Raw genomic sequence first — 20,701 nt, forward strand, 5'->3', positions numbered from 1 at the left:
GTCTATCACTTACCACCTTTACTACTTCCTACTCTCCTCCCTCCTCCTTATTCTGATTTCTCCACTTCTTTTCCAATCCTGATGAAGTGTCTCGGCCTGAAATGTGGCTGTTTACTTTTCCATAGATACTCCATGGCCTGCTGAGTTCCTCCAGCATTTTGTATGTATTGCTCTTTATTGGAAATGTCTAATTAAGATCTACTGAACTTATGACTCTGAATAGTATTCTCGGGGACTTTCTCAGGGTGTCACAGCTTCCAGTTGCTATCTTCCAACATTTTGCAGATCTCCAATTTCAGGAAATGCCAACAGGTTCTGCGGATTATACATTGGTTGCTCTCTGTCTCAGTATAGAAACTCAATGATTATATCACTGTTACTCTGACAGTAGTCTTTCTGTTGCCTGTCAGTCGGCTAGCTCAGAGTGTTGCTCGGTATGGTGAGTCTATATAGATTGAAACAGAGCTACCTAGCCATAGATTGTACTTTGTAAGCATCTGTAACTTGTTTCATTTCAAGGCAGCAGTTTCCTTGATTCATTGTCATGCTTGTGTGAAGGAATTCCTACTGTTCTGCTAAGAAGGCTGATCAGGATTGCAACCCAGTGATCACACAGGGAAGGTGAATGGTGCTGTGAAAGTGATGTCTGCTTTTGTTTTAGATGCTGCCAAGGAGGTCTTGACAATGAGAATGTTTTACTGATAGGGGTTACTGTCAAGTGGGGTGCTTTGTTCCGAATGAAGTGATGCTTCATTTTAGTTAGATTTGTACTTACCGGAGCAGGTGGAAAACATTCTGCCACGTAGGTTGAAGCAGCATTCATTAAGGTAAATGGAAAGTATTCTTCATATTGGCTGGAGCTGCCCCCGGAAGTAAATAAAGATTGTGTCGTATAGATGGTGGAAATGGTTAGCTAAGTCAGCGACAGGCTTTACAATAGTCCCACTGCAATTATATTCAATCACATTTATTGAAATATAACAGATTTTTATAATGAAAACATCATGTTTTCTGAGAATTCAACAAAATCATTCTCATTTATTTTAATCTTTTTTATAAGTTTACAAAGATGATAAACTGACAATGTGGGAAATAGATAAAGAATGTGATGTTACAGAATTAAGTGATGCATGAATAAAGTAAGGTCATCAGTTTTCACTTTTGTGTGTGCGACTGCTTAACAAATTCTGTTGATTTTCCAGAACCCTTTTCTTTTGTAGCCCTTTGCAACTTCATATAAGATAGGTGTTCAAGTAAAGAGCTTATCTCTGGTGTGTTGGCATTTTTCCTGATGAATCTATGGACCAAAATGGCAGCAGTAAGTGAAGAGTGTGATAATAACATTATTTAATGGTAACTATATATCATTAATTATTCTTAACATTATTTTAATACCGGTGAAATATTTGATGTCAATCCAAGTACAAGGTTTGTCTCCTCTATAATTACTCACTTTTTTAATTGAAAGTAAATTTATTTTTGTAACGTTAACCTTAGAAATGTTTTACAATGCATGAATATTTTGAGAAATTTAATTAATGTGCAATTTATTTGTGGTAAAAATGATGAAGATGTGACTAAATATATAAACCTTAGCCACGTCAGACTGCTGAATTACTTGTGGACTGCTGCACGCTCTTCTGCATGCTAGAGTTCACAGTGGCCACTGAGCAGCCTCCTGACAAGCCATGTCACTCATTTGTTCTTCACATTGCATCCCCATGCATTCTTCTAAATTCCAGTGAGTACAGGCCCAAAGCTGCCAAATGCTCCTCATATGTTAACACCTTCATTCCCAGAATCATTCTTGTGAACGTCCTCTGGACTCTCTCCAATGTCGACACATCCTTTCTGAGATATGGGGCTCAAAACTGTTGACAGTGCTCCCAAATGCTGCCCGACTAGTATCTTATCAAGACTGAACATTATCTCCTTGCTTTTATATTCTAATCCTCTTGAAGTAAATGCCAACATTGAGTCTGTGCTAAAGAAGGCAAATGCAATCTGTAAGCTAACCTTCTGGGAGTCTTGCACAAGGACTCACAAGTCCCTCTGCACCTCTGATGTTTGAGCCTTCTCCCATTTAGATAATTGTCTGCACTATTGTTCCTTTTACCACAATGCATTATCAAAAATATTGGGAAATGTATGATATTTTTGTGATTAGAACTCAAATATTTAGCAGTGAACCTTTCAGCAGCAGTTTTATCCATTCCATTTGGACCTTCCAGGTGTCTTGTACTCCCCTTGATTTCCTCTTCTGCTATTAGGTAAATGGTTTATTGGAAGTATCCATTTAATACGCACAGTGTTCATAAATCTGCTTGACCAAACATTTATATGTAACCTAGTTTTCACTGGTGGGGTTTTCCAAGAGTTCCTGAAGACATGCACACAGGGCACCAGACACAGTTTACAGGGGTTATTAGAAATATACAATGATTTAAACAAATTCTCTTGTCTCAAAACTAACCAGCAGCTCTGGAAGATTGCACTCTTAACCTTTTATTAATCTCCTGCTTGTTGCCTTTCAGTGCCCAAACTGGCATGTATCTTTTGTAAGAAGCATTATTGGGCTCCATGCAAATCAGTCTGTTAGCTCCCACCACCATCTCCTTACCATTTCCTGTTAAAGTTAGTTCCACGACAGCCTCATGTAAAGAAAGCTTGCTGTACTCTATTGGCAATTTGTTGCAGAGCGACAGGAGCCACAGGGAGCAGAAGAACAGGGCAAGTACAGAAGAAATCAGAGTTCTGGGGTAAGTTACAAGTACGGGTTAGAATGATTGAGTGCTGTGGAGCACGTTACATTACTGAGATAGGCAAAGCTAAAGCAACAGAGCAGCCAGAATATATAGATGAATACAGGACAGATATGTTTATAATTTGAGATGAAATACATGTTATTTTATTTTTATTTATGCTGAAAGAGAAAAGTTTGGACCAGTGAATTGGATAGAGGTAGCAGTCACTTGATCATGGGAAGCTGTCATTAATTAATCTGAAGTACTTTGGATGTTTTGTGATTAGAACTCAAATATTTAGCCAGTGAACCTTTCAGCAGCAGTTTCATCCATTCCATTGGACCTTCCAGTTGTCTCGGTGTTATTTGATGTTACACTCCCTTAAGGTTGTTCTAGCCGGGGGAGGTGGTGAGGATAAGCTCCTACTACCTGTTAAATGCTCCCAATGGCGTGTATCTCAAATAGCCTCTGACAACCAAGTCCAGCTTCTGGCTTTCACATGTAGTTTAGCTACTAAGCCCGGCAGAACCGTTTCCACTGACAGGAGAAGAGGCAAAGGTGGGTCAGTGGTGTGTTAAAACCAGTCGCTTCAGGCAGATGGGCTCATCAGCTGTGGCTGGCAGCTCATCTAGGAGAAGAAAACTGATAAAACTTCATGCCTTGTGACTACACCCACTAATGGGAAAGCTTTGGGAATAAATCCCAAGGAAAAATCCGGAGCTAGAGTTCCTGAGGCAGTCCTATGTTAAATTCAACACTGACTGGCAAATCCTGTGATGCCACTGGTGCCAAACTGCATCGGGCTGTGACATTGCTTTAGATTCATCAGCTGCATAGAGTGGGGAGCCTACTACATGGGCAACAGCTGTCTCTCCATATTGTACTTCATTGCCTTGTGTACCATGTAGGCAGCTAGGATGCAATATCCATGGTTGACCCTGACCAACGGAGGATCCACAGTTTGAAGTTACCCAAATGGGCTTTATTAATTAAACCAATTCATGCAACTAAAGACTATAGTACGCTTAATTATTGACTATTAATCATTGACAAAATATAAAATAATCCTAAAGAATAACCAGAGCTGTGCACATTAACACTGCATTCGTAGCTCAGGTGCATAAATTCCTTTTCCATAATTATCATTGAATGTCCAGTTTTAATTTGTGAATTACAGTATAAGTAGAGCGAAGCCAATGCCACTGGCCCAACCATTTACCATCCAAGAAATGATGTGTCCACCAGGTCAGTGAGAATTTCAAAATGTATTATCCAGCGTCACATTCTGACAGTCATCTAGCTGGTACCAAGCTGGCATGAGACGTTTCCCGTGAAAACATCTCACTGCCCTCGGGTTGTTAAAAAATATTTGCTACTGCATCTGCCAATAAAGATAATCATTATTTATCTTTTTATTGTGGGTGGGAGAGGGATGTCACTGCATGCTTTGTGCCAACAAAATTTTTGTGCTTACCACCTTTGGCTCACATGCCATAGGTCTCCCTTGTCGTAATCAACAATTCTGTAACACCTTAGTAATAACCTTGCTTTTTATTCTGAAATAAATTCCCACTTTTCAAAGAATGAAATTATTGATATAAGACGTAAAGATTATTTATGGATTTTATTTTATATCACGAAAGCCAAGCTTCCCTCCATGGACTCTGCTTTTCTTGCTGCCTCAGTAAATCAGCCAGCGTTATCCCTCCCACACTAGATATTCTCTCTTCTCCTCTCTCCCATCAGGCAGAAGCTACAAAGCCTTAAAGCACAGCTACCAGGTTCAAATACATCTTCTACCCATTCTTGTAAGACTATTGAATGATTCACTAGTATGATATGGTGGTGTCTTGACTTCACAGTCAAGTCTACCTGTCTGCCTGCACTGCACTTTTTCTGTAGCTGTTGCACTTTATTCTGTTATTGTTTCCCTTGTGCTACCTCGATGCACTGATCTGGCATGAAAAACTAAATTTTTCACTACCTTGGTATATGTGACAATAATACACTAATCTACCAATTGTCAAACTCTCTGGAGTCAGTTGTTAAGAAATCAACTTTCGTTAAAGATATTCATCATTATTGCACAAAATCTGAAATTAAAACCAAAGCGCCGGAAACACTCAGCAGGTCAGGCTGCCTCTGGAAGAGAGAAGCAGGGACTATATTTCAGGACAATGACCCTTCATTATATACCTGAGTAAGTATGTTACTGTAGTTATTGATTTATATTCCATTCTAGTTTTGGGGGTGGCATGACAACGTAGCAGTTAGCCAGTGACCCTGGGTTATTTCTGTAAGGCGTGTGTACATTCTCCCAGTAACCACGTGGGTTTCCCAGGTGCTCTGGTTTCCTCCCACTTTCTAAAAGCAGACAGGTTTGTGGGTTAGTTGGTCATGTGGGTATATTTGATGACATGGGCTCATTGGGCCAGAAGGGCCTGTTACCATGATATATTTCTAAATAAGTAATGTAGTTTTAATTATATTTTCCATTTCTAATTTAAATATTTTAACAACTGAAGAATTTTGCTATTTCTATCTTACAGAAAACAATACTTTCTGGGAGGACATTGTAGGTAGAAATATTAGAACTGGAGTGGACAGGAGTGCCACTAAATGTTCCAAAGGTTGTTTATGGCCTCGTGCAAAAAATGGATTAATTTATATTCCTGACGAAGGGTCTCGGCCTGAAACGTCGACTGCACCTCTTCCTATAGATGCTGCTTGGCCTGCTGTGTTCACCAGCAACTTTGATGTACGTTGCTTTAATTTATATTCCTTACGTTTTCAAATCAAACTATGGTAAGTTGATTGGTATGACTTTAGTAAAACAATTTTTGTGAAAAGTCTGTTATCTACACTGTACAAATTGAAATAAGAAATAATCAAATACTGAGCACTATTTAATCCAGATATACACTATTTGGCCACTTTATTAGCTACCTCCTGTATCTAATAAACTGATATGTTCATGGTCTTCTGCTGCTGTAGTCAATCCACTTAAAGGTTTGACTTGTGCATTTAGAGATGCTTTTCTGCACACCATTGTTGTAACGTGGTTATTTGAGTTGCTGTCAAATTCTTGTCGGCGTGAACCACTGTGGCGATTCTCCTCTGACTTCTCCCATTAACAAGGTGCTTTTTGCCACAGAACTACTACTACTGGATGTCTTGTCATTTTTTGCACCATTCTCTGTAAACTATAGAGACTGTTTTGCATGAAAATCCTAGAGGATCAGCAGTTTGAGATACTCAAACCATCCAGTTTGGCACCAACAAGCATTCCAGGGTCAAAATCACTTTGATTGTGTTTCTTCCCCATTGTGATGTTTGGTCTGAACAACAACTGAACCTCTTGACCATGTCTTCTTTCTTCTCTGCATTGAATTGCTGCCACATGATTGGCTGATTAGATGTTTGCATTAACAAGCAGATATACAGGTGTACCTAATAAGGTGGCCACTGAGTTTACATGATTCTTAAAATTTTGAATTATTATGATGCTAATGCCATTAAATGGTAGTGCTTCCTGTAATTTATTAATGATTAACTGGGGGGAGATATCCTTCACTTCTTTTTGAAATGATGCCAGGAGACTTCATTGAGCATAGAGTCAATGTTGAGAATTCTCAGAGCTATTCTTTGTTAGCTGCATACCACACTGCCACCAACTCTGATGGGCTGAGCCTCATGTGGGACAAGTGTGTTCATGAGAGGCATGTTTGACTGTGTCTCGGGGTAAAAAGCCACCAGTCATTTGGATGGATTGCTGGATGTACATCCAATTTGTGTTGATCAGCATTGGAATTTTTGATACGCTGAGATAATTTGAGCCCGACTACTTTTAGGTTCTCTCAAAATCTTGGTAAATGAAAAAGATACATGTGCAGTAAGTTTTGGTTGACTTCCATCCTTTGTAATCAACAGTTTATTACTGAGAGTTCTTGTATGAGCACTTGGATAAACTCTAGAATAACATTTCACCTGTTGTTTTTGCTTTGCCAATTTACACAACCTCAACACAAAATTCATCAGATGATTTTTGAAAAACGGCTGAGCCAGTTTGCTATAAAGTTATAGAGCACAGAAGGAGGCCATCCTATCAGCAGAATAATATCTTGGAAATCTGGATGCAGAACTCCAAGCTGCCTGTCTTGATCAACCATCTTCAATATTTTCATCAAATAACTCAAATTTTTTGTTAGAAATGATATGCCTTTAACAAACCCAACATGGCTGAGTAATACATACAAAATGCTGGAGGAATTCAGTAGGTCAGACAGCTAGTGGAGTGTTGTCACAGCAACACTCAACATCAGTAAGACCATAGAGCTGATTGTGGACTTCAGAAAGGGAAAGATAGGGAAACATGAACCAATCCTCAGAGGGATCAGAAGTGGAGAGAGTAAGCAATTTCAAGTTCCTGGGTGTGGAGATCTCTGAGGATCTAACCTGGTCCCGACATATCGATGTAGCTATAAGGAAGGCAAGATAGCAGCTATATTTCAATCAGAGTTTGAGGAGAGTTAGTTTGTCACCTAAAACACTCAAACTTCTACAGATGTACCATGGGAGCATTCTGACAGGCTGCATCACTGTCTGGTATTGGGGGAGGGGAGGAGTTTTGCACAGGATTGAAAGAAACTACAGAAAGTTGTAAAATTAGGCAGCTCCATCATGGGTACTAGCCTCCATAGGATCCAAGACTCTTCAAGGAGTGGTGACTCAGAAAGGCGGCGTCCATTATTAAGGACCCCCAACACCCAGAGCATGCCCTCTTCTCATTTATTCACAGAAAGGAGGTACAAAGTCTGAAAGTACATACCCAGCGATTCAGGAACAGTGTCTTCCCCTCCGCCATCCAACTTCTAAATGGACATTGAACCCATGTACACTCCCTCACTTTTTCATTATTTCGGTTTTTGCACTGCTATTTTTAACTAATATATATACTTACTGTAATATATTAATTTTTCTATATTTATCACGTATTGTGCTGCAGTCACTAAGATAACAAATTTCATGATCTATGCTGGTGATATTAAACTTGATTCTGATTCTATGGAAAAGAATAGAGTCAACAAGATCCTTCCTCAGAAAATGAAGGGAATGGGTTTTACGCCGTATAAACTGGATGCTAGATTTAAGGACTGGACAGCTAAAGGAATAACAGTTCTTTGCAATATTATGAAAGAAGGAACACTGTTCAGTTTATAAATTCTTAAAGAAAATCACTTACTAGAAAAACAAGACTTTTATCGGTATTTACAGATGTGACCGTATGTTAATAGGAGGGTTAAAAATGTAACCAAGGCAAGTACATGGTTGATAGAGCGATTTAGAAAAGCATGTAATTCAGATAACGGTAGTAGAAGCGTTTGTCAAGCATAAGGGTTTGTCAAATCTTAAAACACATTCAACTTCATACATTAAAACAAAATGGGAGAAGGAAGAAGGGATAATTATATCGGAGGAAGAATGGACAGTAATATGGAGGTATCAATGGAAGTGTACCAGTTCACAGAAATGGAGGGAGTTCGGGTGGAAAAACTTGATAGGATATTTTATTACACCTTCTCAGAAATCCCATTATGATAGTAACCTCCCTGTTTGCTGGAGAAATTGTGGAAATCAAAATGCAAACTATTATCATATTTTCTGGGATTACCCTGTTATCAAAGATTATTGGAGTGGGATACACAGTGCCCTACAAGACATCTTTAAATGTGAAATACCCTTAGAAAGTAAGACCATACATTTTGGGTATATACCTCAAGAATGGTTGAAAAGAGATAAAATACTTAATTAATATACTGCTGGTGGCTGGTAAAAAGACCCTTACAGGAGAGCCCAACTTTAAATGTATGGATGGAAATTACAATGGACATTTACAAAATGGAGAAGATAACAGCATCTGTTAATCATAAGTTGGAACAATTTGATTCATATTGGGAAAAATGGTTTAACTACATAACACCTCAGAGGCCTGATTTTATTCTCACAAGTCAATGAATATGTTGTAAAAAAAAAATCACTCCCTACTTGTACATAGTTTTCTCCTTTTGCTTGTTCTTTCTTTCCTCTTTTTTCTATAACTGTATACCTCAGGTAAATATTATCTGGAGATTTGTGACAAATATGAATAATATGTACAGTATCTGAAATACATCTTATGGAAATGTTTGATGATGAACTTCAATAAAAAATAAATTATAAAAAAGAACATGAAAGGAATGGGGATGAAGCTAGAATAAGGAGGTAGGGGGAGGAGAAGGAGTACAAGTTAGAAGATGATGGGTGGGTGTAGGAGGGAAGGTGGTGAGAAGCTGGGAGGTGATAGGTGGAAAAGGTAAAGGGCTAAAGGAGGAGTTGGATAGGAGAGGAGAGTAGAGTGTGGGAGAAAGGAGAGGGGCAACCAGGAGGAGGTGAAGGGTAGGTGAGGAGAAGAGAAGAAGTGACAGCAGATCCAGAGAGGGAAAGGGGAGGCGGAAAATTATGGGAGGTTAGAGAAATCGATGTTCATACCATCAGGCTGGAGGTTATTCAGACTGAATATGAGGTGTTGCCCTTCCAACCTGAGAGTGGCCTCATGGGAGTAGAATTGGAATGGGAGTGGGGATTTGCCACCAGGAAACCCTGCTTGTTGCAGATGGAGCACAAATGCTTGATAAAGTGTGTCTCATCAGTGTAGAGGAAGGCACATGGGAGCACCGGATACAATACACGACCCCAATAGATTTGCAGGTGAAATGTTGCCTTACTTTGAATGACAGTTTGGGGCCTTGAATAGAGGTAAGGGAGAAGGTGAATGGGTTTGCGCAGTACTTCTTCGCTTTGTGGAACCTCTTTACTCCATCCACAATGAGTGGATTTCCCAATTCCACCTATCACATCCCAGCATCTCACTTCTTCCTCCCTCCCCAACCCACCTGCACACCTAGCTTCACCTATACCTGCCAACTTGTATTCCTTCCCTTCCTTTCACTTTCTTATTCTGCCTTTCCCCCTTTCTCCCCCTTCCTTTCCAGTCCAGATGAAAGGTATCAGCCCAAAACTCTTTATTCTTTTCCTTAGATGCCTCCTGACCTGCAGAGTCCCTCCAGCATTTTGTAAATATTAGTCTGGATTTCCTGCATCTGCAGAATCTCATGTGTTTACTATCATAGTTGACCTTTATTAAGCCGTTTGTCAGTCATCAATAAGATAAACTGTATTTCCAGAACAAAATATGGCTAAATCTAGGACCATTAAATTTGTTATTACTAAGGTCAAAGTTATCTAAAGTAAGCAAACAAAATTTGATAACTGCACTATATTCCGAGTGTAGATCTTCAAAAAAGCATCTTGAGGTACTGTGTTTTAATAACATTTCTGCAGAAATACAATAATCGGACAGTACAAAATGTGGCAGTTAATTAGTAAACAGAACCGATTCAACAACAGTTCTGTATTCAGATCGCCCAGTTATTAATCCTGCTTACCCATGGAATAATAGGAAAAGGTCCAGATGCCAAATGCTGGTTTAGGTTTTTTGTGATGTTTCACCAATTTAAGATTCAAGCATTACAAAGTTGATTTTTACATTAGTTGGTAAATATTTGTTCAATTTGCCCAGCAAATGAGCAGGAAGTTAAAGAATAATGGAATTTGATTTGCACTTCCAGGCATACTGAGACTTAAGAATCTTCAGAATATATGCCTTTGATTCAATATCCAAGAAATAGCAAGGAATTCTGAATGAGAATATTGATAAAATATCTCTTAAAAAACGCTATGTTTTACACTATTTTCGGATAAAAACCAACAGATAATACGTCTTGCTATGAATGAGTTTGGATTTCTGACATGCGTCAAGTTTAAAAGCAGATCAACTGAATCTGACTACATTCAGATCATTTCATCCTCAGGGTAGATGATAAACATTCATGTCCGATGAGATATATTTGACTTCCATCCTGAATAATGAACTATTAATTATGTAGACTTTTAGAAGGTGGTTGAGAGTTCTGAAGCTATCCACTCAGCTGAGTATTCCTTTAAATATTGAAAAAAAAATCAGTGCATAGTGCAATAGTGTCGTGTGATACAAGTTCGATTGAGATACTTCTAGGCACAGTTATAATGTAGACTTTTGAGCTCTGATTTGTCATTTTGGGTAGACTTGGGTGTTGCATGAATACTGTTATTAGTTGTGCACGTGACACTGGGAAATAGTCTGGCACATAAACACAAATAGTGCACAGAATGCGTAGTTAATGTGATATATTTTGGAATTGATTACCAGCGCAATCTTCTCCATGTATTGAACTTTGCATGCTTAGTGCACAATATTAAAAAAAAATGTAATAAGATCCAATATCTATGTTCCAGAAATGTACACAAAGCTGCTCTACTCTTGAGTCAAACTGCATGGCACCATCTGTCAGAGTTAAATGAAAAGAATATCTTGACTTTTTCTTATACTTCAGAGATTTGAGTGTAGTCATCCCTTAACAATGCTGTTGGCTCTAAAATGTTGTTGTAAGCCTCACTAATGTGATTTTTAAAAAGCTCAGAAACCTTTCTAAACAGTATGTTTGAAAAACAGTTTTGTGTTAGGCCCCTTTGTGTAACACAATGCTGCTTATGAAACAGTGGTATTACTGAAAAACTACACTTCATTGGATAGCCCCAGTAGTCTTCACCCTATCCCTATAGCTATACATTCCCCCTTTCCACGACCCTGCTCCTCTGGACTCCTCTCCCCTACTACAGAAGGAGGAAACTAGAGGTCCATGAGCCAGTTCTCATTGTGGGATCTGAGGTGGAGAGGGTCAGTAACTTTAAATTCCTCGACACATTGTCATTGAAGGCGATCCTCTGGGATCAATAAAGTATCTGTATCTATCAATCTCAGTGGCAGATTCAGAGAAGTGTGAAGTGATAAACTATGAAAGATTGAATTTGAAAGCAGATTACAAGACTAATGGCACAATTTTCAGCAGTATGAAGGAACAGAAGATTCTTGGGGTCCGCATCCATCGATACCTCAAAGTTACCATGCAAGTTGATGGGGTGATTAAGTAGGCGTATAGTGTGTTGGCCTTGCCATTAGTCAGGGGATTGAGTTCAAAAGCTATGAGGTAATGTCAGACAACCCTTGGAATATTGTGTAGTATTCTGGTCGCTTCATTATAGGAAGGATGTAGAAGCATTAGAGAGAGTACAGAGGAGATTTACTGGGACACTTCCTGGATTAGAGGGCATGTCTTATGAGGAAAGGTTGAGCACACTAGGACTTTTCTCTATGGAGCAAAGGAGGATGAGAGGTGACTTGATAGAAGCGTATAAGATGGTAAGAGACACAGATGGATTGGGTAGTCAGATTTTTTCCCCCAAAGTGGAAATGGCTCATATAAAGGAGCATAATTTGAAGATAATTGGAGGAAAGTGGAGTGGGGGAGGGGTGTCAGTTTTTTTAATACAGAATATAAGAACAGTGGTAAGCGTGTGGAATGGCGGTGTTGGTGAAAGCAGGTACATTAGGTTCACTTAAGAGACTCAGACACGTGGATGAAAGAAAAACAGGTCTATGTAAGAGGGGTTTTATTGATCTTGGAATAGATTAGAAGGTACGCACAACATTGTGGGCCAAATGATTTTTAATCTGCTATGTTCCGTGTTCTACACATCCAAGTAGGAGTCTGCCTCTACTACCCGTTTAGGCAAGGTGATGTAGTAGACTGTCTGGTACAGTAGTTTCCTCACACAAATGCACATAGAATGCTGGAGTAACTCATAATCTGAGAAGGGGAATATAACAGTTTTGGGCTGAGACCCTTCCTCAGGATTGGAAAAGGAGGAAGAAGGCAGAATAAGAAGGTGGGAAGAGGAGAAGACAGAGTACAAGCAGACAGATAATAAGTGAAATCAGATGAAGTAGGGTTGGGAGAATGAAGTAAGGAGCAGGGAAGAGTTAACGGGCTGAAGAAAGAGGAATCTGATAGGAGGGGACAATTGACCTTGCTGCCCATCACACAGAAATACATGAAAAGCTACAATGGAAGAGAGCTTAATGGTGGAGGGTTTTATTTTGTGATCAGAAATCTGTGACGAGTGGTGTACCACAGGAATCAGGTGTGGACATCCTAACAACTTGAGTTATTTATTAACAATATGGTTGTGAATGTAAGTGATATGATTGCAAGTGATACAAAGATTGATGGTGTTGTTCCTAGTGAGGAGTGTAGTTTAAAGTTGCAGTAAAATATTGATAAATTGGTCAAATACATTGAACAATGCCAAATGGTATTAATGCTGATAAACCCAAGGTGAATTTTAGGACTACTAATGAGAGTAGAATATACAGTACATAATGAATGGTCGTAGGGCCTTAGAAGGTAATGAGGAATGGAGGGATATAGGTGTACATGGTATTTTGTTTTTTGCACATAATCATCGTGGGCCTCAAAGTTGGGGCTACAAGATTAAATTCCATTTTAAAGTGGAAAGACTCAGTGGTCTGTCAGTATACATCAGCGAAATGTAGATATAGAAGAAGTGAATCCAATCTTCACTGTTAAAAGGCCTGGCTTTATTATTAGAACTCGTCCTTTATCTCCCCCAGTCAGCAAAAATGGTTTTGTTCTATCCTACCAGTTTGCCTTAATGTATTGAAAACCAAAAACTGTAGCCTTTCAAATTCCAGGATATTGGACTGCTGGAAAATGAAGCTGGAGAGGTAGTAATGTAGGACAAAGAAATAGTTGATGAGCTTAATAAGTAATTTGCCTCACTTTTCTCTGCAGAAGACAAGAGCAGTGTTTCAGAAATTCATGACTGTTGGGGGCAGAAGTGAGTGCAGTTGCTATCACTGAGCAGAAGATGCTTGGGAAGCTGAAAGATCTGAAGGTAGATACGTCACATGGACCAGATGCACTACACACCAGGGTTATGAAAGAGAAGGGAGGGAGGCAAAGGACAGGAAATTATAGGCTGTTAGCCTGACCTCCGTGGTTGGCAAGATGTTGGAATCCATTTTTAAGGATGAGGTTTTTGGATACATAGAAACACTTGATAAAATAGGCTGAAGTCAGAGTGGTTTCCTTAAGGGAAATCTTGCCTTACAAATCTGTTAGAATCCTTTGAAGAAATAACAGGCAGGATAGGAAAAGGAGAGTCAGTGGATGTTGTTCATTTGGATTTTCAGAAGGCCTTTGACAAAGTGCTACACCAGGCTGATAAGCAAGATAAGAGCCCATGGTAATACAGGAGAGATACTAGCATGGCCGACTGGCAGGAGGGAAAGAGTGGAAATAAAGGGGGTCTATTCAGGTTGGTTACTGGTGACGAGTGATATTCAGCAGGGATCAGTGTTGGGACCGGTTCTTTACATGTTACATGTCAATGACTTGAATGATGGAATTGATGACTTTATGACCAGGTCAGCAGATATTACAAAGTTAGTTGGAAGGCTAGGTAATGTTGAGGAAACAGCGAGTCTACAGAAGAACTTAGATTAGGGGAACAGACAAAGTAGGAATAGGCAGAATACAATGTAGGGAAGTGTAAAGGTCATGCATGTTGGTTAAAAGAGTAAAGGTGTAGACTATTTTTCTTTGGTAAACAGGCATGCAAAGGGAATTTGTAGTCTTTGTACAGCATTCCCTAAAGGTTAATTGCATATTGAGTTGGTGGTAAGGAACATAAATACAATGTTAGCATTCATTTCAGCAGAACTAGAATAGACGGTCCTTCCAGGTGAGGTGACACTTCACCTGTGAGTCGGCTGGGGTGATATACTGCGTCTGGTGCTCCCGATGTGGCCTTCTATATATTGGCGAGACCCAACGCAGACTGGGAGACCGCTTTGCTGAACACCTACGCTCTGTCCGCCAGAGAAAGCAGGATCTCCCAGTGGCCACACATTTTAATTTCACATCCTATTCCCATTCTGACATGTCTATCCATGGCCTCCTCTACTGTAAAGATGAAGCCACACTCAGGTTGGAGGAACAACACCTTATATTCCGTCTGGGTAGCCTCCAACCTGATTTCATGAACATCGACTTCTCTAACTTCCGCTAATGCCCCACCTCCCCTTCGTACCCCATCCGTTATTTATTTTTATACACACATTCTTTCTCTCACTCTCCTTTTTCTCCCTCTGTCCCTCTGACTATACCCCTTGCCCATCCTCTGGGTTCCGCCCCCCCCCCACTGTCTTTCTCCCCGGACCTCCTGTCCCATGATCCTCTCATATCTCCTTTGCCAATCATCTGTCCAGCTCTTGGCTCCATCCCTCCCCCTCCTGTCTTCTCCTATCATTTTGTATCTCCCCCTCCCCCCTCCCACTTTCAAATCTCTTACTAACCCTTCCTTCAGTTAGTCCTGATGAAGGGTGTCGGCCTGAAACGTCGACTGTACCTCTTCCTAGAGATGCTGCCTGGCCTGCTGCGTTCGCCAGCAACTTTGATGTGTGTTGCCACACTTGGGATATTGTGAGCAATTTTGGGCACCTTATCAAACAAAGGATGTTTTGGCATTGGAGAGGGTCCAGGGTACGTTCACAAGAATGATCCCAGGAATGAGAGGGCACAACCTCAGAAAAGAAAGGTGTCCCTTTAGAACAGAGATGAAGAGCAGTCAAAGGGTATCAGAGAAAACAGGAGTGTGGAGTTGAGAGGGATAATAAATCAACTGTGATGGGGTGGTGGAGCAGACCTGATGGGTCAAATGGGCCAATTCTGCTCTTCAGTCTTGTGGTCTAAACAGAAACAGAAATAGAACAGCAAACAAGAAGTAGGAAAAGGGCATGTTGAAACTCGAGCCTGCCCCAGCACTCAATAAGATTATGATTAATCCTAGAATGACTGAATAACTAAATGGAACAAATATTCATAAATATATTTATAATTAAGCAATAATTAAGAACCAGAGTAAAGGATTATCACTGTTTAGTTAAGATAACTCTTTGTTTCTTAGGTTAACAAAATTAATTTGCCCTTTGCTTTGGAAGACATGGAAAGATAATTTTTTATTTCATAGATGCACATCAGACATAGGACAAAAAGAAGGACCACAAGATGTATCACTGCAGAAAACTGGCTGCATAAATTTTCATTTTATACAGGAGATGATGCACGTTATGGGTTTTTCTCTTGAGCATAGAAGAAATGACTGTGACACGTATATAGAAGTCATATCCGAAAATATTGCTCCTGGTAAGAAAATTCTAAATACCATAATTTCTCATCTGATATACGTATTTTAACTCAGTGGCCACTCTATGAAGTACAGGAGGAATATAATAAATTGGCCAATGAGTATATTTCTGTATGTTTGTGGTCTTCTGTTGCTGTGGTCTATCCAATTCAAGTTTCAACATATTGTGCATTCAGAGAAGCTCTTCTGCACAACACATTGTTTTGCATGGTTATTTGAGTTATTTTCATTTTCCTGTCAGCTTGAACTAGTCTGGCCATTCTCCTCTGTTGGATTCTGGTCTTTAAATCCAAGCCTCTTTTAGAAGTCAAGAATGAGGCACAAAATTTGCTGCTTCATGGTCGTTTTATTAAGAAGAAGAAGAAGATGATCTTTATTGTCAATGTTGTGGAGTAATGAAACACAGTTTAGCAGCTCAACGTTTTGCAGCATGACAAAGAATATATACATAAAATAAACTCTAAAACCTCAGGAATGCAGTCCAAAATTAATAATATATGGATGGAGGGGTAGGACTATTGCACACCTGCCATTCCTGGAAGTGTGATGCATTTAGCTGCCGCCGTCTTAGGAGGGGGGCAGGAGAAGGGAAGGAGGTGTTATACATTTCACTGCTTGTGGGTAGAAGCTGTTAAGGAGTCTCTTTGTTTTCATCCTTAATGCTCTGTACCTCTTCCCAGAAGGTAGAGGGGAAAACAGGTGATGTCCAGGATGAGTGGGATCCTTTGAAATACAAGTAGCCTTCTTTTGAAGTCTGCCAGTATAAATGTCTCTGAGGGAGGGTAATGTTGTGCCAATAACCCACTCTGCTACCCTCATCACCCGCTGCAAGTCCTTCCTGTTCTGTTCTGTGCAGCTGGCAAACCACACCGCACAGCAATACGTCAGGAAGCTCTCTATAGTTGTCCGATAGAAGTTGATCAGCAGGTGATGAGGGAGGAGAGCGTGCTTTAGCTTCCTTAGGAAGTAGAGCCTCTGTTGGGCCTTCCCCACCTGATAAGAGATATGAGCAGTCCAGGTGAGGTCAACCGAGATGTGGACGCCGAGGAACTTGAAACTCTCTACTCCCTCCACCTCTTTCTTGTATATGTGCAGAGCAGAGTGCTCAACGTGCTTTGATTTCCTGAAGTCTACTATCAGATCCTTGGTTTTTGTGATGTTCAAGTCCAGGTTATTATGACAACACCATTCTGTCAAATGCTGTACCTCCTCCCTGTAGGCTGTCGCATCACAGTCTGATATGACACCTATTAGGGTGGTGTCGTCAGCAAATTCGACAATGGTGTTGGTGGAATGAATGGTAGAGCAGTCATGGGTGAAAAGAGAATAGAGGATGGGGCTGAGAATACACCCCTGTGGTGTACCGGTGTTCAGGATGAGAGTAGATGATGTGTGTTCTCCCATCCTGACACTTTGGGGTCTGTTACTCAGAAAATCCAGTATCCATGAGCACAGTGAACTGCCAAGGCCCAGGTTGCTCAATTTCTGCACCAGTTTGTAGGGGATGACTGTATTAAAAGCTGAGCTGTAGTCCACAAACAGCATTCTTACACAGGTGTTATCCTGATCCAGGTTTGTAAGGGCTGTGTGGAGAGCCATGATGACTGCATCCTCTGTCGATCTGTTTGCACGATACGCGAACTGGTACTTATCAAGGTCAGCAGGTATGGCAGACTTAATATAAGACAGTATGAGTCTCTCAAAACATTTGATGATGATAGGAGTTAGAGCAACTGGGCGATAGTCATTAAGGCAGTTCACTGTACTTTTCTGTGGTATGAGTATTATTGTGGCTGACTTAGGGCAGGTGGGGACTACAGACTGTAGTAGTGAGAGGTTGAAGATGGTAGTAAATACTCCCGCTAGTTGATCTGCGCAGTCCTTAAGAGTTGATAGAACAAAGGGAACAGGAACAGAACAGTGACAGGGGTCACTGCTACTTGAAGAAGAGAGAAAATAAAGACGGGCCTAGCATGAATCAGCTACTTTTATACTCAAAGATAATAAACGTTCTGTTCAAATCCATAGAAAACACTTAGTCAATTCTGTGGTAAAAATTAACCAATGTGAAAATACTCACTCACTTAATGAAAGAATAAAGCAGCTTCAGAATTATACTTTGTCTCGCCACCAGAGGCATATTAAACTGTTATGCATATAAAGGCTACTTTTAACGTGGAAGCAGGTTCACAGATTTGGTAAGTGAGAAAACACTGTCTACGAATAAGCATGTAATCATTATGCTTATTCATTTATTTACAAAAAGTTAAAAATTCAATCAGATATTTAAGTTGCCCCAAGTTACACAGACTACAAGACTAAATATTCAACAGATACTTAGTTAAAAGTGCACATGGAGCATACTTTGCCAAAGTTTCTGTGTAGCATACCCTGACGAAAAAGGAAAAGACAGTGAACCTCTCGTACATGCTATTCTTATACCCAAGATGTTTGAAACCAGACACCAGAACAGTGGCACACAAGGACAACCAATGGGAGGAGCCACTGCAGTCTTTAAACTAACCAATCAACGATCAACACAACAGAAGCAACTTTTGACTGGTGAATAAGCCACAGCCCCACAGTACACTACTTAAAATACAAGCAGATAATTGTTAAACTGCAGAGAGAATGACAATTAAACAGTCAGGTCCAACACCTCTGACCTCTCTCATTAACAAGGTGTTTTCGCAGACAAAACTACCTCTCATTGGAATTTTTTTTTTTGTTTTGCATACCTTTCTCTATAAACTCTGGAAACTTCCTGTGTGTGAAAATCCCTGGAGATCAGCAGCTTCTGAGATACTCCAGCCACCCCATCTGGCACCAACAATCATTCCATGGTTAAGGTCACTTAGATCACATTTCTTCCACATCCTGATATTTTGTCTGAACAACAATTGAACCTCTTGACTATGTCTAGGTTCTTTTATGCATTGAGTTGCTGCCACATGATTGGCTGATTAGATTTGTGCAGTAACAAGCAGGTGTACCTAATAAAGTGGCCACTAAGTGTGTATTTGAAATGTTTGCACTGTGCGCAGCAAAAATAAGTTGTCAAGGTATCAGGAATTATTTAGTGTTGGCATTTTTAAAATAGGCCAAATTTTAGGAAACTATATACCGTGGATTCCAATTAATTGGGCCATCAGTTAATTTAGGCAGCTGGTTATTTGGGACAACTTTTAAAGAACAAAAACTAATTGAGAAAATACCTAGAATTCCCTTCAATTATTTGGGACATTATGCTGCCTATTTGGGACAGGAAACTGTTGCTGAATAGTTTCTAACTAGCATCAGTGGCATGCACTTGTGTGGTCATTAAACCCTACACCATGCTTAGAGCAAATAGTTTTTAAATGGCATGTGTGCTTGTTTTATGTTATCCGTTTGGGCTGACAGACTCCAATTCTAAAAGTAATGATTTGATCATTTTGTTTTTCTATTTTGAATTTTAAAATTTTCAGACTTTTGCCAAGGTGCCACGAAAAGAATTGATACTCAGCTGAAAACGTTACCTTGGGTTTCTGCGCTGATGTGTTCATTAACAGTCAATCAAAAAAATACAGCATCATGCACTGGATGAATTCCTCCATTGATAACAATTATGAACTAATAACAGTTTTATAGTAATGTTGAGATATTGGTAATGTTCTAATTTGTTCTGTAATTCATTTAAATAGGTAATTTCTTAGTCAGTTAAAGGGTAGTTTGTATTTTTTACACCTTTTTGACTATTTCCATGAAATTTTGGCTAATTGGGGCCGTTGTTTCACTGGGCCAAAACATATTCATCTCGGTGGGTACCAATTAACCACAATCCATTGTAAATGGAAAATATGACAGCACATGGGAAGTATCAACATGGGGAAGTTGAACATTCTCTAAATATTTGAAATATTAATTTCTTTCATTCCTTAGCTTAAATGTTAACACTTATGCACATAAATTCAGGATTTCCACATGAACACAGAAGTCCTGAAATTGCACCAGTATTAATTTCAAACTTACTTTGAGGATGAACCTGGCAATGAGTCCAGAGTGGGGTATACATTTGCAGTGACCCTTGCCACTTGTATTGCAGTTCTGCACAAAAATCTGGGATAGGAATTACTTGCACTTTACTTAAAAGGGAGGTTTGTAGCTTTAAGGAACTAAAGTAAGTTACAATTACTGTGCTTATAAAAAGTATTCACCCTCTTGGAAGTTTTCATGTTTTATTGTTTTACGACATTGAATCACAATGGATTTAATTTAGTTTTTTTGCCTCTAAAGCAATAGAAAAAAGACTCTTTCATGTCAAAGTGAAAGCAGATCTATACAAAGTGAACTAAATTAATTACAAATATAAAACACGAAATCACGAAATAATTGCGTAATTACTCACCCCCTTCAGGTCAGTATTCAGTAGATGCACATTTGGCAGCAATTACAGTCTTGAGTCTGTATGGATAGGTCTCTATCAGCTTTGTACATCTGGACACTGCAATTTTTCCACATTCTTCTTTACACAACCGCTCAAACAGTCAGATTTCATGGGGATTGTGAGTGAACAGCCTTTTTTTAAGCTCAGTCACAAATTCTCAATTGGATTGAGGTCTGGACTGATTTGGCCACTCCAGGACATTAACTTTGTTGTTTTTAAGCCATTCCTGAGTAGCTTTGGCTTTATGCTTGGGGTCATGTCTTGCTGGAAAATAAATCTCCCAAGTCACAGTTCTCTTGCAGACTGCATCAGGTTTTCATCCTGG

This window comes from Mobula hypostoma, chromosome 11, assembly GCF_963921235.1.
Source record: "Mobula hypostoma chromosome 11, sMobHyp1.1, whole genome shotgun sequence".
Classification (NCBI taxonomy): domain Eukaryota; kingdom Metazoa; phylum Chordata; class Chondrichthyes; order Myliobatiformes; family Myliobatidae; genus Mobula; species Mobula hypostoma.